At 53.4% G+C, this 15,201-nt stretch overlaps 1 long non-coding RNA gene across 9 annotated transcripts; it reads left to right on the top strand.

Annotated features, from left to right (window-relative positions):
* Window positions 1-1,480: 1,480 nt before the first annotated feature.
* Gm29890 lies at window positions 1,481-13,947 on the top strand. Of its 9 annotated transcripts, none has more exons than XR_001780725.2 (5): window positions 1,481-2,796; window positions 2,893-4,735; window positions 9,169-9,326; window positions 9,716-11,778; window positions 12,378-13,947. It is a non-coding gene; the product is annotated as a predicted gene, 29890 (long non-coding RNA). The 9 variants fall into 9 exon arrangements; XR_001780724.2 differs by having other exon boundaries at window positions 1,482-1,913; window positions 2,689-4,735; XR_001780726.2 differs by having other exon boundaries at window positions 1,485-2,836; window positions 4,626-4,735.
* The last annotated feature ends 1,254 nt before the right edge of the window (window positions 13,948-15,201 follow it).

Raw genomic sequence — 15,201 nt, 5'->3', positions numbered from 1 at the left:
CTCTCCCTCCCTGTACCTTGTTAACTTCCCTTTAACATACCTCCAGGGCTTCACTGATGTCTCCTGGAGTCAGGCAGTGGTGTGATGCGTTTAAAGCCTCCCCCCCTCCCCCACCCCTGAGAAGCTGGAGTGACCTTCACAAGTAAGTAAGATACAGCATGCCCAGCTTCTCCTCACTCTGATTAAGAATAAAATCCATGCTGCTCAGGACCTCCAACCCAAAGCCTCCCCTTTCCTGTCTCAAAGGATGCTGGGAAGCTGCCCTGATACCCCAGCTCTTTACCACAGCCGTCTTCACATCCGATACCTCTGAGGTGGCCATTCATGTAGCATCTCCCTCATCATAGTCCCCAGCGCCAATCCAGAGATGTTTGCTTGATGATCTCAGATCGTAGGTTACATAATGTCTGGACCACTTCTCAAACATTACCTGGCAGACCGTTCCCAGCGTATTCTTGAATGTAGACATTAGCCCCATTTTTTCCACTAGATGACATGAGCCGTTAAATTAGCTTTGTCTGGTGTGAGGCAGCGACTTTTGCTCATCATCTTAGCCTGGGAACCACTTCCCGACACCAGTGGAGACCTGGGATGTGGAACCTGCCAGAGATTTCAGAGCTCCTCATGCTGTGCTTCCGTGATTTCTTTCAGAAGCGTCTGCCCGACCAGCACTAAGGCTAGGCGTAGCAGGGCAGAACAGGGCTCAGGTCACAGGAGCAGAACTGGGAAGCCACCTGTGACTCTAGCCTACCTCCATAGTTGGGCCCAGATGAGGTTGACTGTTCCTGGGTGATTGAACCACCCACCACTCACCCAATGACCGACAACTTCTCTGTGATGTCAAACAGCTGAGCAGTCCTGTCTTCACCTGGAGTCTGGCAGACTGGCCTAGAGCCTGAGGTCCAAGAATGTCAGCCTGCCAGGCAGAGACTGAGGGCTGGGCAGGCACATGGCACAGTGGGTGGAAGGGAACAAGCTCAGCCAATAGTCAGCAGTGGGGCTATGGGAAGTCTGACGGGGACCAGAGGGAGTGCTGTCTTCCTGCCTCTGCTTCTGAAGCACATGCGCGTGTGTGTGCACACACACGTGTGTTTATACAAATGTATGCGTACATAGATAGAGCCATGCACATACTTCCATGCACACCCAGAGGGAAGATGGGTCGGGGTTTTGGAGGGATACTAGATCCTGGATACACCATTGACTCAGCAATCAGGGGCTCCTGGCAGCTGGAACTCCCACGTTCCCTTTCTTGGCCTGCTCTCACACTTTGTCTATACAGTGGAAGCACAGACACACACACACAAACACACACACATACTCACACACCAACGTTCCTTGGAGCACTGAAATGATTCTCAAAGTAACTACCGCTTGTGGCACATCTCCAGGAGATGTTTCTAGCACGTGTCAGACTGTGCCCAATTGATTAAGTGAGGCAGAGACACAGGGGACCATGGTCACAGCTTGAGGGACTCCCAACTACATTTCTTGTTAGGCTGCTATCAACAGTCTTTTTTTTTCCCTCTGTGCCTCACTTTCCCCACATAGAAGGGCTATCTTGGTTCTGGCTGTGCCCTGGCCTGCAGGCTCTGACTACACTTGGTTCTCTGGCTGACTAAGCTGGACATGGAGGCCAGGCAGATGTAGCTGACCAGGGCTGCTGATACTTCCTATATGTCTGATTCCAAGGCTGAGGCAAGAGGAGGAGAAGGCAGAGGGTGTGGCCAGGCAGCCAAGGAGCTGGGGTTTTCCCACAGATGGAACAATGCCTGGCAGAGATGGCTCAGGGCCCGGCCGTGCCTTGCAGGCCTGGGAGCCACTTCGTGTGAAGCTGCCAGTGAGGAGAAGACTCTCACTGGAACCCAAGTGTTGGCACCAAAGTCCCAAAGTCCCGCCGCGCCTGGAGACAGGTAGGGTGTGGGCTCTGTTAAAGATGTCGCAATCCCAGACACAATTGAGTCTGCGGCTCTCAGCTAGACTGGGCCGGGCAGCATGGCAGGGCCAGCTGTGCTGCTGTGGAAGGTTTCTGGGCCAGCCACAGGGAGGTGGGATGTGCCCAGAGTGATTGATCTTCATTTGTCTCTGAAGCAGGACTGGGGGAGGGGCAGGGAGGAGAACAGCTGGACCCCTGGCCATAGCCCATCCTCATGCTGGTGGATGCCTTAAGTCATCAAGGCCATTCCAGGCAGATGCTCTTCCTACCCAGCAAACAGCAACCTTACCCCACATCGACAGCTATGCCGAGCAAAGGGGTTTCTGTGAACCCCATTAGTTCCACATGAAACAAGAAGGCCTTGATCTTCCCACCTCCGGAGACAGCAACTGCAGCAGACAGGTGCTTGCTGGGGGGGGGGGTGGACCTCCCCACTTTACACTCAGACCACCAAGGCGTTCCTTCAAGTGCCTTCGAACAGCTATCCTTCTCCTTGCCTGGGAAGTAAACTCCAAGAGTGCTTCCATAAAGCCAATGGGCTGTGACTGCACACAAGCGAAACTGCCGTGAAATATTATTGCCTTGAAATACAGCGGCACCGGATGGCGGCGGCACCGGATGGCACTGGGTGGTGGGCAGCCAGCTGTAGGAGCAGATGCTCCGGCAAGGACAGGGACAACCCCCGCTGGGTCGACACTGGGTGCCTTGGCTGCTCCCCTGTCTCCTTCAGTTACTTTTGATTTGTTTTGAAGTCACAGCTGCTGACATCCCCAGCTTCTTTCTGGACAACACGGGTGCCGGTGATGTTGGAAGCTGGAGGTAACTCGAGAAGCCTTCAGGGATTCCTCCTTCACCCACAGGTGGGTCCTCCCAGCAGACCACGTTCCGTGACGCACACAGGTGAGGAGGATATGCTCCCACATGGGGACTCTGAGCTCACGTGCTGGATTCTGCAGCTTTTCAATCTGGATGTATGGAACCCAGACTGGCACCTCATAACTGACACCCTCAGGATTATTCTTAGAACACCAGAACACAGATGAGGAACTCTGGCCCTGTCTGCTGAGGCGCTACACAACTCCACCAGCATACAAGGAGGTGACTACTCAACACCACATGTCATGGGACAGGCCTTTTTGTCACTTCCACATAGGCCAAGTGTCCCAAGATCAGACCTGTATGTGCCCCAGTAAAAGCCTGGGCCCTGGGGCTGTAGGCTCTCTTTAGTCTTCTAAGGGCTGGTTCTGAGGCCCCTACAGAGCATAGTGGTCTGCATAGCTAGGCTCAGAACCCCGTCCTACAAGGTCATACCTATGAGATGGGCCACTGCCCACAGCCTGGACCTCGGTCACAGCAGATGCCAGACAGCTTACAGCTGATGGGATGGCCCAGGAAAGCATGGGCTGAAGCCCACACACTGTCACCTTGCCTGGGCTATGGCCTGCACAGAGGCTATCAGGTGACCAATTCAGTCCAACTAAGCCCTGGGAAAACTAAGTAAGGCCCAAGGGCCAGCCCTGAGGAGAAGGGCCCAGACTAAGTCCGTTCTTCTTGAGAGTCTCACAGTGGGGCCGACTGGAACATCAGGCTTGCCAGCTCCTCTTCTAGGATCACAGTGCCATCCTCCTCGCTAGAGCAGAGATGCGGAGAGGCAAAGGCAGAGGCTCTGAGACCCACCTGAGCAAGGCATGCGCTCCGTCCATCTTCAGAACCCACTGTAGTGGTCCCAGCCCCATCCTTGGTCCCACATGGAGGACTGAAGATGCCAAAGTAGAGCGAAATCAAAGCTCTCTGGGGTGACCCCGCTGCTCCTCACCAGGAAGGCATTGAGCATGAGGTCATCTCTTCTCTGGCCGTCTCGGTATAGATGGCCAGGCTGAGCTGTGATCAGGACAGGCATGAAACTCGGGGCCCAGAGCAGTCTTCTCTCAAGTCCCCAGCCAGTATATTGCATCGGGCATCAGGGGCCAGGCTGATGAGGATACTGGGAATTCACAGATATCCAAACCTAGGACCAAGCAAGGCGGAGCTCTTGCTGTGACCCCACAGGAGAGCCAATGTGCCTTATGCCTAGATGTGCGAGCCCTGGTTGGCACTAATTTATTGCAAATTGTTTGGAGAAAGTCAGTTTAATTAAAATCTAAATGAAGCTCCCGGGAGGCCCCTCCCCCGGCCCTGCTGGGCATAATGAGGAGGCGCAGGGCGTCTCACCCGTTCAACGGCACTCATGTTTTTTTGTCATCACAAAGCCCCGAGATAATAAAATTTATTCATAGAATTCACACTCCAGTGGTGTAAATAAATGCTGGGCTGAGGTACACAGAGAATAGTGCAGAATCCCAAACCGGAACCAGGCGCCAATCCTGTGACCATTTCCTTCCCATTGTAAATCAAAGCACGGTGCAGCCTCCCCAAGATTGATCCAGATTTGCCTTAAATAATGGTCTGTGGAAGCATTGCTCTTGGCTTGTTTTGGAGTGGACACTATTGTCTGAAAACAGGGGTGCGCGGGGTGGGGGGAGGTACTCCTGGAGCCCCAGCCTGTGCCCAGATCTGGGGAAGACTGAATAGCGTGCTTCCTAGACAGGGGACCTGCTGCATGCCACAGCCAAGCCTTTTGCTCTGTGGAGCCTCAGTTCCCACTGCCTGATCCTGCCAGTCCATCTCAGTTAAGTCCTCTTTCCTCCAGGGCTCAGCCAGTCAACCTTGGCTGGTCAGTTTGCCAGGACCTTGGCAACCTCAGCTGTCCATCAGAGAGGGAGTCATCATGGCTCCTCCAGGTGGTCTCAGAGTCCTAAGGTAAGCTCATGTGGAAGAGACGCAGCAGATAGATGCCCAGGTGAGGTCATTTGGTCAAGTAACCGAGGCACAGGTGGAGTCCGATGGACGGACGGTTGGACAGGTGTGTACGTTCTGAGGCTAGAGAATCCCGCCAGCCCTGGGAACTTGCCAAAGGCTTTTCTCTCTGCTCCAGTGGCTGATATTACTGAAGTGGGGGTGGGAACTTCATCCCAGAATATCAGAGACTCAGCTTCCAATCACCCTTCAGACAGGATTGGAACAAGATGTCACTTGTGAACCACATAGCACACACATCTCCACAGCCACTGCGCTTCCATCCCTGGGGCCAGGCATGCTGCCCACACCCTCCCCTTCTGGAACCTCCCCTCCCCAGGCAGGCGCCTTCCCTGAGCACCCACCACACCTGTCACCCTCGCCGAAGCTGCAGTTAAACACACTTCGGGGCTTTTATCATGGCCTTCTCCAGTGTTATGATAAATAATTGAAACTAAACCACATGTGTCAAAATAAATGACCCTCTTGCAGAGGGGAATGAATCTCTATGGCCTGAGCTATCTTTCTCTTGAGATGCCATAAAATGAGGACGTTCCCTGAAGAACAGACCTGGCATCCAGGCTGAGAGAGAGTAGCTAAGGGCTCCTGCTGGGGCCGTGTAGCTGAAAGAGCATCTTAGGGAGCTGTGCCCCCCCCCTTATCTCGTGACTTCATCTATGCCCCAGCTCAAAGGCCAGGCTTGAGTGACGTCACTGGTCATGACTGTCTCCTGCTCTTTCTCCCATGGGCGCCAAGCCTGAGCTCAGCAAATGTCCAGCCATTGGGGCTCCAGGATGGCTGGGTGGCAAGTTTGCACAACCCCAGGGCCATGGAGATTCTGTCCAGGATCGGCCACATCTGTCTGAGTAGATGGTGGCGTAAGCTATTCCTGTGTGTGAGTCCAGACTTGGGCAAGGCTGGGGATGGGGAGACAGTCGGGGGCCACAGCACTACCACATGCCTGGGGCAGCCTTCACCAGCCTCTGCTGGGGACCCCGAAGGTAAAGGGCCTATGCCATCTGAACCCGACAGCATGGCCTGGGCTGCCTCCAGCAGGCAGCATGCATATCATTACTCCATGATTTACATTTCCAGCCTCACCAGGTGCTCCCGCCCACGTCAAGTACATGCACCGATTTTTTATGCAAGATTGAACAACTTAACGGCCTGAACAAGTCTGATGACAAGACTTTAATTGCTATTTTTCTCCCTCCATTCCTCAAGAGAGCTATATGCAGACATTTAGAGAGGTATTTCATAAAACAGAAAAGAAAGCAATTCAGGAAGTTCCCTGTAAATTTGCCTCCCGAGGCCTGTTGTGGCAGGGTGCTGCTGTGTAAGAGCCTGGGTGGCTTTGATCCACCTGGCTCCAGGGCTTCAGCGGTGCTTCCTCTGGGGTGCGTAGGGTTGGGGTGACTTTGGCCTCTAACTGGCCAGCACCTGGAAGGGAGTCCCGAGAGGGATCAAAGACCCAGATTCCAATCCAATGGCCATCTCGAAAGAACTGAAGCTACCTTTCTCATTGGCTCACGGGCTCCCATCCTTCGTTCTCTAACAGAGTACACACTCATTCATTTACACACTCAGTAACTCACTCGTTCATGTACACATCAAATGTCTACACAGTGAATACCGTACACAGGCCTGGGACATCTGTCAAAGCTCTCCAGAATGGGCAGTGAGTGGTAGGGAGGGGGTAGATATGAAACCAGCCTGAGGCAGAGACGTACTAGATAGGACCAGAGTGGCTACTCTTGGGATGGGCTTGGGGCAGGGTACAGAGAGCTAGAAGTGGCAGCAGAGAGAGCTGGCATTTGGGGCCAGGTCCCCACAAGCAGCTACACATCCTTTGGGGGCTGCGAGCGTCCATCCACACGTATAGGCTGGGGACAGCGCAATCAATACCATCGATACTTGACTGCCGTGAAGACAACACCAGCGCTGTCCGTGGGAGCACGTTTTGTCTGGAAAACGCATAAATTTTCGGGTGGGGGATGGAAGAGGGAGGGAGAATACCAATGATCATAATTTGTTAGCCAAGGACCCCACCTCTCCTTTAGTACGAGGCATGACAAACACCTGGAGAACACAGGAAATGTATTCAGGAGACCAAATGGAAATCAATCTCTCTTTTCACGAATCTGCAGCCCTTGGTAATTCTAAGAAGCCGTCCTGGCTGTGTTCATTGCTCATTCACAACGTGTTCAAAGGACTCCTTAAGGTTAGAATTTTCCTTTTAAGAAATTGCTCAGGGCAGCGAGCTCTCTTGAAGAGCTGCCGGCTGACACCTCTCATTAGCGGCCTCCGAAGGGCTGAGGGCCACTTGGGCTGAGAGCCAGGTCTCAGCTGATCTTTGTCCTGCACAAAGGATGGAATAAAGGGGAGCTGGTGCTGGAACAGAGCAAAGCCGGCAGGACGCAGATGGCCAGGGCCTGGTAGGAGAAGACGCCCCAGAGACACAGCTTCCATTGGGGCTGTCCACACACACAGGGAAACCGAGTCTGGGGCAGGCCAGGGTGCAGTCACCAAATCATGATCCTCCTCCCCCAAGGCCAGGGCCTCCCCTACCTCCCAGGTATGGGCTGGATTAGAAGTCTGTCCACCAAGCATTTGCGTGTTGGCCCTGCGGGTGCCCAGTGCCCGTCTTGTGATCAGGCTGATGCTGACCCCAAGAGGTTAGCCACGGATCAGAGCATCCAGCAATTTAAAGAGAAATGACAGAAACCAGGCTCAGCCCAGTCATCCGGGCTCACAGACAAATATACAAATATGCGCAAATGTGCTCCTGTGATCACATACACACAAGTGTGCACGTGTGTAGCATGCGTACTTACAACTGCCAGGGGCACACTTAGGTGCATATGTACGTCTATGCTCACACATGTGCTTACCCACACACATGTGTGTGCACCAGGGACGGAATAGGCCAGGCTAAAGCACAGAGCACGAAGGAGGTTTAGGGGATGATCCAGAGACTCAAGTCTATGGTCTGAGGTCAGCGGTCAGTGAGCTCCTTGTTGCTCCCAGTCTGTGCACAGATGCCTAGAGAGGGCTGTGCTTGGTTGCAGGCTCTGCGGCCCTGCTGCTGAGGGCTAGGCTTCAGGGAGGGGTGGGGGTGGGGTGAAGGGTGGGTTTCTCTTCACAGCTGCAGCACCCCCACCCCCACCCCCCCACCCCGCTGCCCTTGGCTCCTCCTGGTTCTTCTCCAGGACAGGCTTTTTCACCAATGAGAGAGGAGGGGCTGGGCCAAGCTGCCATGAAAGACCCTTGGTGTGGAGGGACAGGAGGCTCCCAGCTCAGCAAAGGAAATATTGAAATTAAATCCTTTCCCAGGGTTGAGGGAACTTCCGTCCTAATTAAATAGAGGGGACTCCTGGGCCTGCTGTCAGAGCTGGCCTGCTCTGGGAGGGAGGAAGCAGATGCTGTCCTTGGGAGGGGAGAGGGAAGGGGTGGCGGCGGGCGGCTGTCCCCCTTTGATGATGATTCCAGGCACACACGCTCATCACGTCTAATTAAGGCCGGGCCTGTGCCTCCTGTCCTGAGGCACAAATCCATATTCAAGGGCTGGGTGGGGACCACAGGCAGGCCTATGTGGGCAGCTGTGAAAAGGAACTCCCCCTCCCAACGCACACACGCAGATGCACGCGCACACACATACATACATACACGCACACACCACGTATGCCTCTCCTACACCTGGCCCACTAGCTTGGATGTCTAGCACTGTCCCCCTCAGCCCTCTCTTCTGAGGAAGGCCCTGATCCTAGGGTGAAGGAGCAGGAGAGCCCAGTGCAGAACCCTAAGGACAAAAGGAGGCAAGAGCGAGCCTTGGCACTAAGTCCAGAGAAAGGCAGGATAAGCTAGAGAAAGGGTGTCTCTGATCATTGTGTGGCTGTAGAAATGAAGCAGACTCCTGAGCCCCGACCTGGCCACGGTGTCCAGGATCCCAAAAGCAAGACCCATCCTGAAAGCAAGGTGGGGCAGAGGACAACTCTGAACTTCTGAAAGAAACCATTATCACCCGGGATCTGTGCCTCTCCAGTTAGGCAAACCTCCTATAACCCAGTGTTGTTTGTCAGATGTAGGTAAACTTTCGTTTTTGAGAGCCTGTGCATGACTCTGCTGTAATTTAAACTGCGCTGCCCTCTCCTTGGTTGGTGGCAGCTCAGGTCTCCACATGACTTCCAGCTGCATTGAGCTGTGTGGAAACAGTGGATGAGTGTTCTCACAGACACACCATCTGGGACTACCTCTCTTCTAGCCTTCCCCTTCCTTCCTTCCTTCTTCCTCCCTCTTCCTTCCCCTTTCTTCCTCCCTCCCTCCCTCTCTTTCCCCCTCCCTCCCTCCCTTTCTTCCTTTGGTAGCTAAAGGACCTTAAGCTCTGTTCTCATTTCCAGTCGAGAAGACCGCACGGTTTTCATGAACATGGTTGCGTGCCGTCCTGCTTGATGCACCCCTGTGCTGTCCTCAGAACCTGCCAGCGTTAGGCTTCTCTCCAGGGCCACCAGTGAGTGCTGTCCCGCCTCTGCCCAGTGCTCTCAGTGTCTGTGGAAAGGTTTGTCTGACACGAGTTAACTTCAGGGGCTGGTTTTCATGGCTGTTCGTAGCTTACAATGGTCTTTATTCTGGGGCTAGTGTATCTTCCACCAGAGCTGTGCCTCTCTCTTCCAGTTGATCTCCCATGGTGTGCCTGAGGTATAGGCAGGCACAACACTGTGTCCCTCCAAAGTTAATTTGCTGAAGTCCTGACCTCCACAGGACAATCTGGAGACAGGGTCTCTGGGGTCAAATGAGGTCACAAGGGAAGCTCTAATTTGATAAGACTCTGCTCTCGCAGGCTTCCTCTCTCCCTTCCTGTCTCTCTCTCCTCTCATTCTTTCCTGTTCTCTCCTTTCCCTGACTACCCCCACCCTGTCCACTTCTCCCCGTCCCTTCCCACTGAAGACACAGAGAGAAGACAGCCAGAAAGAGGACCCTCACAAGAACTCGGGCGTGCTGACAGCTGAAGCTTTGCCTTCCAGGCTCCAAACGGCAAGAGACCCATTTCTACTGTGCGAGCCATGCAGCCTTTCCCTTCCTCCTTGGCCTCTGCGTGACCCCCTGGAGTTTCACCTCATGCCTGTACAAGTTAATTAGCAGTAGACACCAGGGCACCCTGGAAGGACATCAGAAATTGCTCCTGGAGTCTCTTTTTGGTGCCTTAACACAAAATTCTGGACACCTCACTGCCACCCTCAGCCAAGCCTCTCCATCCTGATGCACACTCTGGAGAGCGCCTCCCCCGGAAGACTTCACAGGGCCTGTCTCTCTTGTCTCCTTGCCTCCCCCCACCCCCCAATCAGGAATCACAGCCCCGAGTCTGCTGTCCACCATCCATAAGGTCTGTGTCTTCTACCAAGGCGTGTGGCTCTTCAGAACAAAGGAAAGTCCACTCTGGTTCTCTCACAGTCAAGACAACTGTCAAGGCCACATGCCTGTGAGCTTAGTGTTCTGGGGGCTGAATCAGGAGGATTACAAGTTCAAGGCCAACCTGGGCAGTTCAGTGAGACCCTGTCATAAGATACCCTGTCAAACGTAATAAGAGAAGAGAGAGGAGGCCGTAGTCCAGCAGCAGGGCGTGTGCCTAGCGTGCTCACAGCCCCGGATCCTCTCTCTACCCCCCGAAAAGTGAAACAAAAGCACACAGCTGTTTCATTTATGCTCACGCGCACATCAGCTAAACGCTGCACCAAGGGACAACACATCCGCACAGATGCACACCCCGGAAGTAGGGCTGGCTTTACACAGACAAGAACAGCTGCCGTCAGAGCGCAGGACAAACGCGAGCATCCCCAGCACCCCAGAAGCCCAGTGCACAGGGCGACCAGCTCAGCCTGGCTTGGGTTGTTCTGTATCAGGGCATTCAAGGCAGTCTGTCCTTTGACCCTGGCTCCTTCAGGTCTTTCTGTGCTTTTTAACATGCACCGAATGCTACATACAGCAGCGGCCGTCTTACTCGAGGAGAGCCAATGTCCACACTGAGTACCTCTGGCTTGCAGCTACTGAAGGCCGCTCTAACATCTATGAACCTGATGTGTGGTGTTTTGTGAGGAGGAGACCCAGCGGTGGGAGCACAGAGCAGTCTCTGCTCAGCTTGAGCAAACAAGGTACCACCTCACAAAGGATGTGGCATGGGACACACATGTCTCTGCTGCCAGGTCACATTTTCTCTCCTTTTTCTCTGGCCACTCCCTGCAGAGGTCAGGTCACAAGGTGATCACAACTGGAGTCCTCCTGACAACCAACAACGTTAACCCTTTCTCCACCCGTGGGGTGCTGGGGTGCCTAATTTGCTGAAGTTACAGCTTCCATATTTTTGCCTGTTTTGGATTGATTTGCATCACCTCTGTTTTTTAAGAAAAGGCTGCGTTTGGGGTTTCTCATTCTGAGCATGTGTCTTTTGTCAGGCAGGAGTGTTGTGAGCCCGGTCCTTCTGTTTTGGTTTGGTTTGGTTTGGTTTGTTTTTTTGTTTTTGTTTTTTTTGGCCTCACTGTGCCTCTGGGCTAGCATCCCTTTGATCAGCACTCCCATTTGGACAGCACCACCGAATCAGTTTCAGTTCAGTTTCCCCCAGCCCGCTCCATTTTGAGCCATCTCCGCATCAGGATGATCCTGAGCTACGGCCCTGCACCACGAGCTCTTCCTACCCTTTGTTTCAGCCCCATCTTGACAGGCAGGCCTTTCCTCCCCTGTCTACATCATTGATAAGAGTATCAGACAATGCAGGACTGATGTCAGTCCCCCGTGGCGCTGCAGACCTCCCCGCAGGGTTACACGGGGCCATTAGCTGACGCCTTTGTCTATAATTATATACAACAGGCAACATTCACTTAGCAGATCATCTGGGATGCGTTTCCCATTTCATCCTCAAGAACCACACGGCAGACTCTGCCAATGCCTGCTGAAGTCACCGCAATCACCGGTCCCTCTTCTACAGGCTAAGGACCGTGACAAGGAGAGACAAGGAGGTTAGTCTCGCACGATCAGCTCTCAGAAGCCAGCATCCATCGTCGGGGAAGGGAGGCCTGCGGGGCTTGCCAGCACTGTATTCTCTCTGCTCTAGGATGAGATGTGTGCTAAAAGCTGATATTTTAAGAAATCGGCAGGGGCCCTTCAAACCAGAGCAGGGTTCTCTGACTGAGCTGAGGCAGGTTGCCTAGCAACCAACTCTCATTACGTCATTGCTAGACAGATTCTGAGGACTCCGGCCCCCAGAAATATGAGTACCTGAGGGAGAGGGGAGGCCACACAAGTAGAGATGGCAGGAGGGCCACTAAGGACTGGCCTGGGAAGACCTGGGAGGCTTCCTGGAGGAGGTGATACTATTAGTGTCCATGCAGATGGTGTTTGGGACTTGGGATGAGACCTGAAGTATTGGTGGCTTTTCTGGTTCCTGTGATAAAATACATGACAAACACAACTTACATCAGGAAGTGTTTCTTTTTTCTTGTATTTGGAGGGAGTAGTCCATTATTGTGGAGAAGGCGTGGCAGGCACAGCGTGAGAGAGTTGAGCACAAAGGTCTGAGGGAAGCAGAGAGAGATGACGTCTTCCTTTGTACCCACAGGATCCCAGCCGGATGGTGCTGCTTCCCTTCAGAGTGGCTCCTCCCTCCTCAGCTAAGTCCCTCGGGAAATGCCCTCACAGAGCACACACGTGCCTCTAGGTAATCCCAAGTGCAGTCAAGTTGTTGCTAAAGTGAACCATATCCCCTGGACCCTCCTTTGCAGTGCCTCAGAGACAGAGGGGCTCACTGCCTCTCAGCCACAGCCTGGAGGTTCCCAGAACCTATGACATCAGACAGCAGCCCTAGGGCCTCAGCTCTGGAGTCCCACACACCATCACAAGTGCTGGGGTACTGACTAGGTGCCTAGCTCTAAGAGATTCATGTGTCCTGTGCAACGGTCTCACAACGGCACACATTTATCAGAACAGAGCAGGAGCCTCTCTGCTGTAGATACCTGGTATCTCACAAGCCCCTCCATCTCCTTAGAAGCCAGGATCCCACCATGTCCCTGTGGTCACCATCTTGACATTGCTTGTCACCTTCAAGCATAGCCACCATTTATGGCTTTGCCCAGGCTCTGGCACAAAGGATGCTCAGCTCTGCATTGCCCCACACTGCACCCTCTTAGCTGGCACAGCTTCAGTCCCAGGTCCTGTATTTTCCAGCCCTACAGGGCTCCTCTGGCTTCTGTGTCCCCGTCTACTGGATGGATAGGATCATTGCTGTCTAGCCTTGGCTGCCTCATGCCTCCGCTTCTAGACACCCCTAGGGGACATTGGCCACACAGGTCTGTAACCAGCAAACCCTCCTGGCCAGTCTAAGCCAAAGCCACATCCCCTCTCTCCCACTGAGTCCTCTCCAAGGCAGACACCCTGGCTCTATTGCATACTCAGGAAAGCAATTTCTTCTCTACCAGCCTTTGCATATCAGGTAGGAGGATCTGAGTCACTGTCCCCAATCAGTCCGTGGGTCTGGAGCCTGAGGCGGCAACAGAAAGGTGTGACAGGACAAGGACCCTGAAATAGGGATAGTCCTAGATGTGGTCATAGTGTCCCAGGAAAGAGGCAGGAGGGTCAGAGTCCAGAGGACACAGGAAGGAGCTATCAGAGGACAGACCTGTGGTGCTGGCTTTGAAAATGGGGAAGATGCCAGAGTGTAGGCACCTCCAGGAGCAGAAAATACCAACCGGGAAGACCTGAGGCCTAGTCAGGGTCACTGCCTTGGAGCCTTTTGAGATGGGGTGATTTTAGGTTAGAGTAGAGTGTACCTCCATACTGACCTTTATGGGACCCTCTTGGGAGTCTGAGGATTTTGTCTTAGAGACATCTATCTAGCAGTCCCTTGAAAAAACAGTGTCTCTGCTTGAGAACACAGAAGACACCTGTACCCAAAGGGCTGTGTTGAGAATCTTAGACAGTGACCAGGAGGAGGGGGATACCCAAAAGCCCTGCCCATCCTCTTCCCATCCCTCCTGCCCTTGAGCAGTTGGAGATGCCCCCTGGGTATCCCCTCATCCCTGCATTCCAGAGAGGGGCCAAGTCAGACTCAGATGTGGCTTCACTGCCTGATGCCGCTGGTTCCACGGGAAGGCTTAATTGACGCAGCAAAACAAACATTTGCTTTGGTGATCCACGCTGAGTTAGATGCAAGGTATTGTTTTAATTAAGCCTTGTGACTGATGAATCTCAATAAAGCAGCTGTTGTGCAGTATTCAGGTATATAAATAAAAATAACACCGGGCGGGTGGCTGGGGGCGGGCTTCGCACAAGCTGTGTGTCATCGTGAGGGAGCCTATGTGGGCTGCCAGGACCCGGACACGCTGACCTTGGGGAAGGCACCCAGCACTCAACAGGAAGGACTTTCAGGATTGGGCCTGGAGGTGGACCAGGAACACTTGGCAAGTTTAGACCTTGGGTGGTCATGGAGGAAAGGCCACCAAGACTCCCCTGGGAGGAGAATGGGTTGGTGGCCTGATGAACCAGACACCACATGCCCTTGGGCCATTACTAGGAGAGCACAAAGAAGCCCCTAGCTGGGAGCTTATGCTCTAACCTCTGCAGTCCTGAAACTGCTCCATCAGACACCATCTTGGGAAACCAGGATGAGGGGTGGGAGGTAATAGGAGATAGCTCCAGCAGTCCTCGGCTCAGCCTCGAGTGCCCCTCTCCTACACGATCCCACCCAGTGGAGTTGGGATTAGAGGCTTGGATATCTTCCATTTCCCTCCACTTGTGTGATCCCTGGATTCTGTGGGGCTCGGGTCCCTGCCATTCAAGGACACTGTCTACGTCACCCGCACAGCTTCTCTCTGTGCACTTTAACCATCTCCAGATATCTTGCACTACCTAACTACATCATGTTCAGTGTGAAGAGCAGGAAAACCACACAGTAGGGCTCCAGTGGCCATATTAGTCTGTGAGGAAGGTAGGACAGAGCTCTGTGAGATTCTTCACTCCCTAAAACAGCCAGCATGGCCCAGTGGAGGGATCACCCACAGGGAATGTGGTCTCTGGAATCCTAGTCTCCTACACCTACCCCTCCCTCGGCTTTCACACCGTGTGCTTTTCTGAGGAGAGCCCTCGGGTTCCTGGTGATTTCCTCTCTTTCTCCATCTGGGACTTCATCCCAGCTCTACCCCTCCCCAGAGCAGCTTGACGGGTCTCCATCAATTAACTCCACCGTTAACAGAGCGAATAATGATCTGTGAAATTGGTGGGAGTTACGTTAAGTAGCTTGGTGGTTAACTCTGACGCTGTTGATATTTCTGCTAAAAAATAATTAAGTGCCTCTCATTGGCTAGATTTCAGCTTACAGTTGTTAGGCATCTAATAATTTTATCACAAGTCATTTAACTTGGAATTTTACTTAAATTCACTGCAGCATG

The sequence above is a fragment of the Mus musculus genome, chromosome 12 (assembly GCF_000001635.26).
Source record: "Mus musculus strain C57BL/6J chromosome 12, GRCm38.p6 C57BL/6J".
Lineage (NCBI taxonomy): Eukaryota > Metazoa > Chordata > Mammalia > Rodentia > Muridae > Mus > Mus musculus.
Note: the sequence above shows the minus strand (reverse complement) of the source record. Positions and strands in the feature narration are given on the sequence as shown.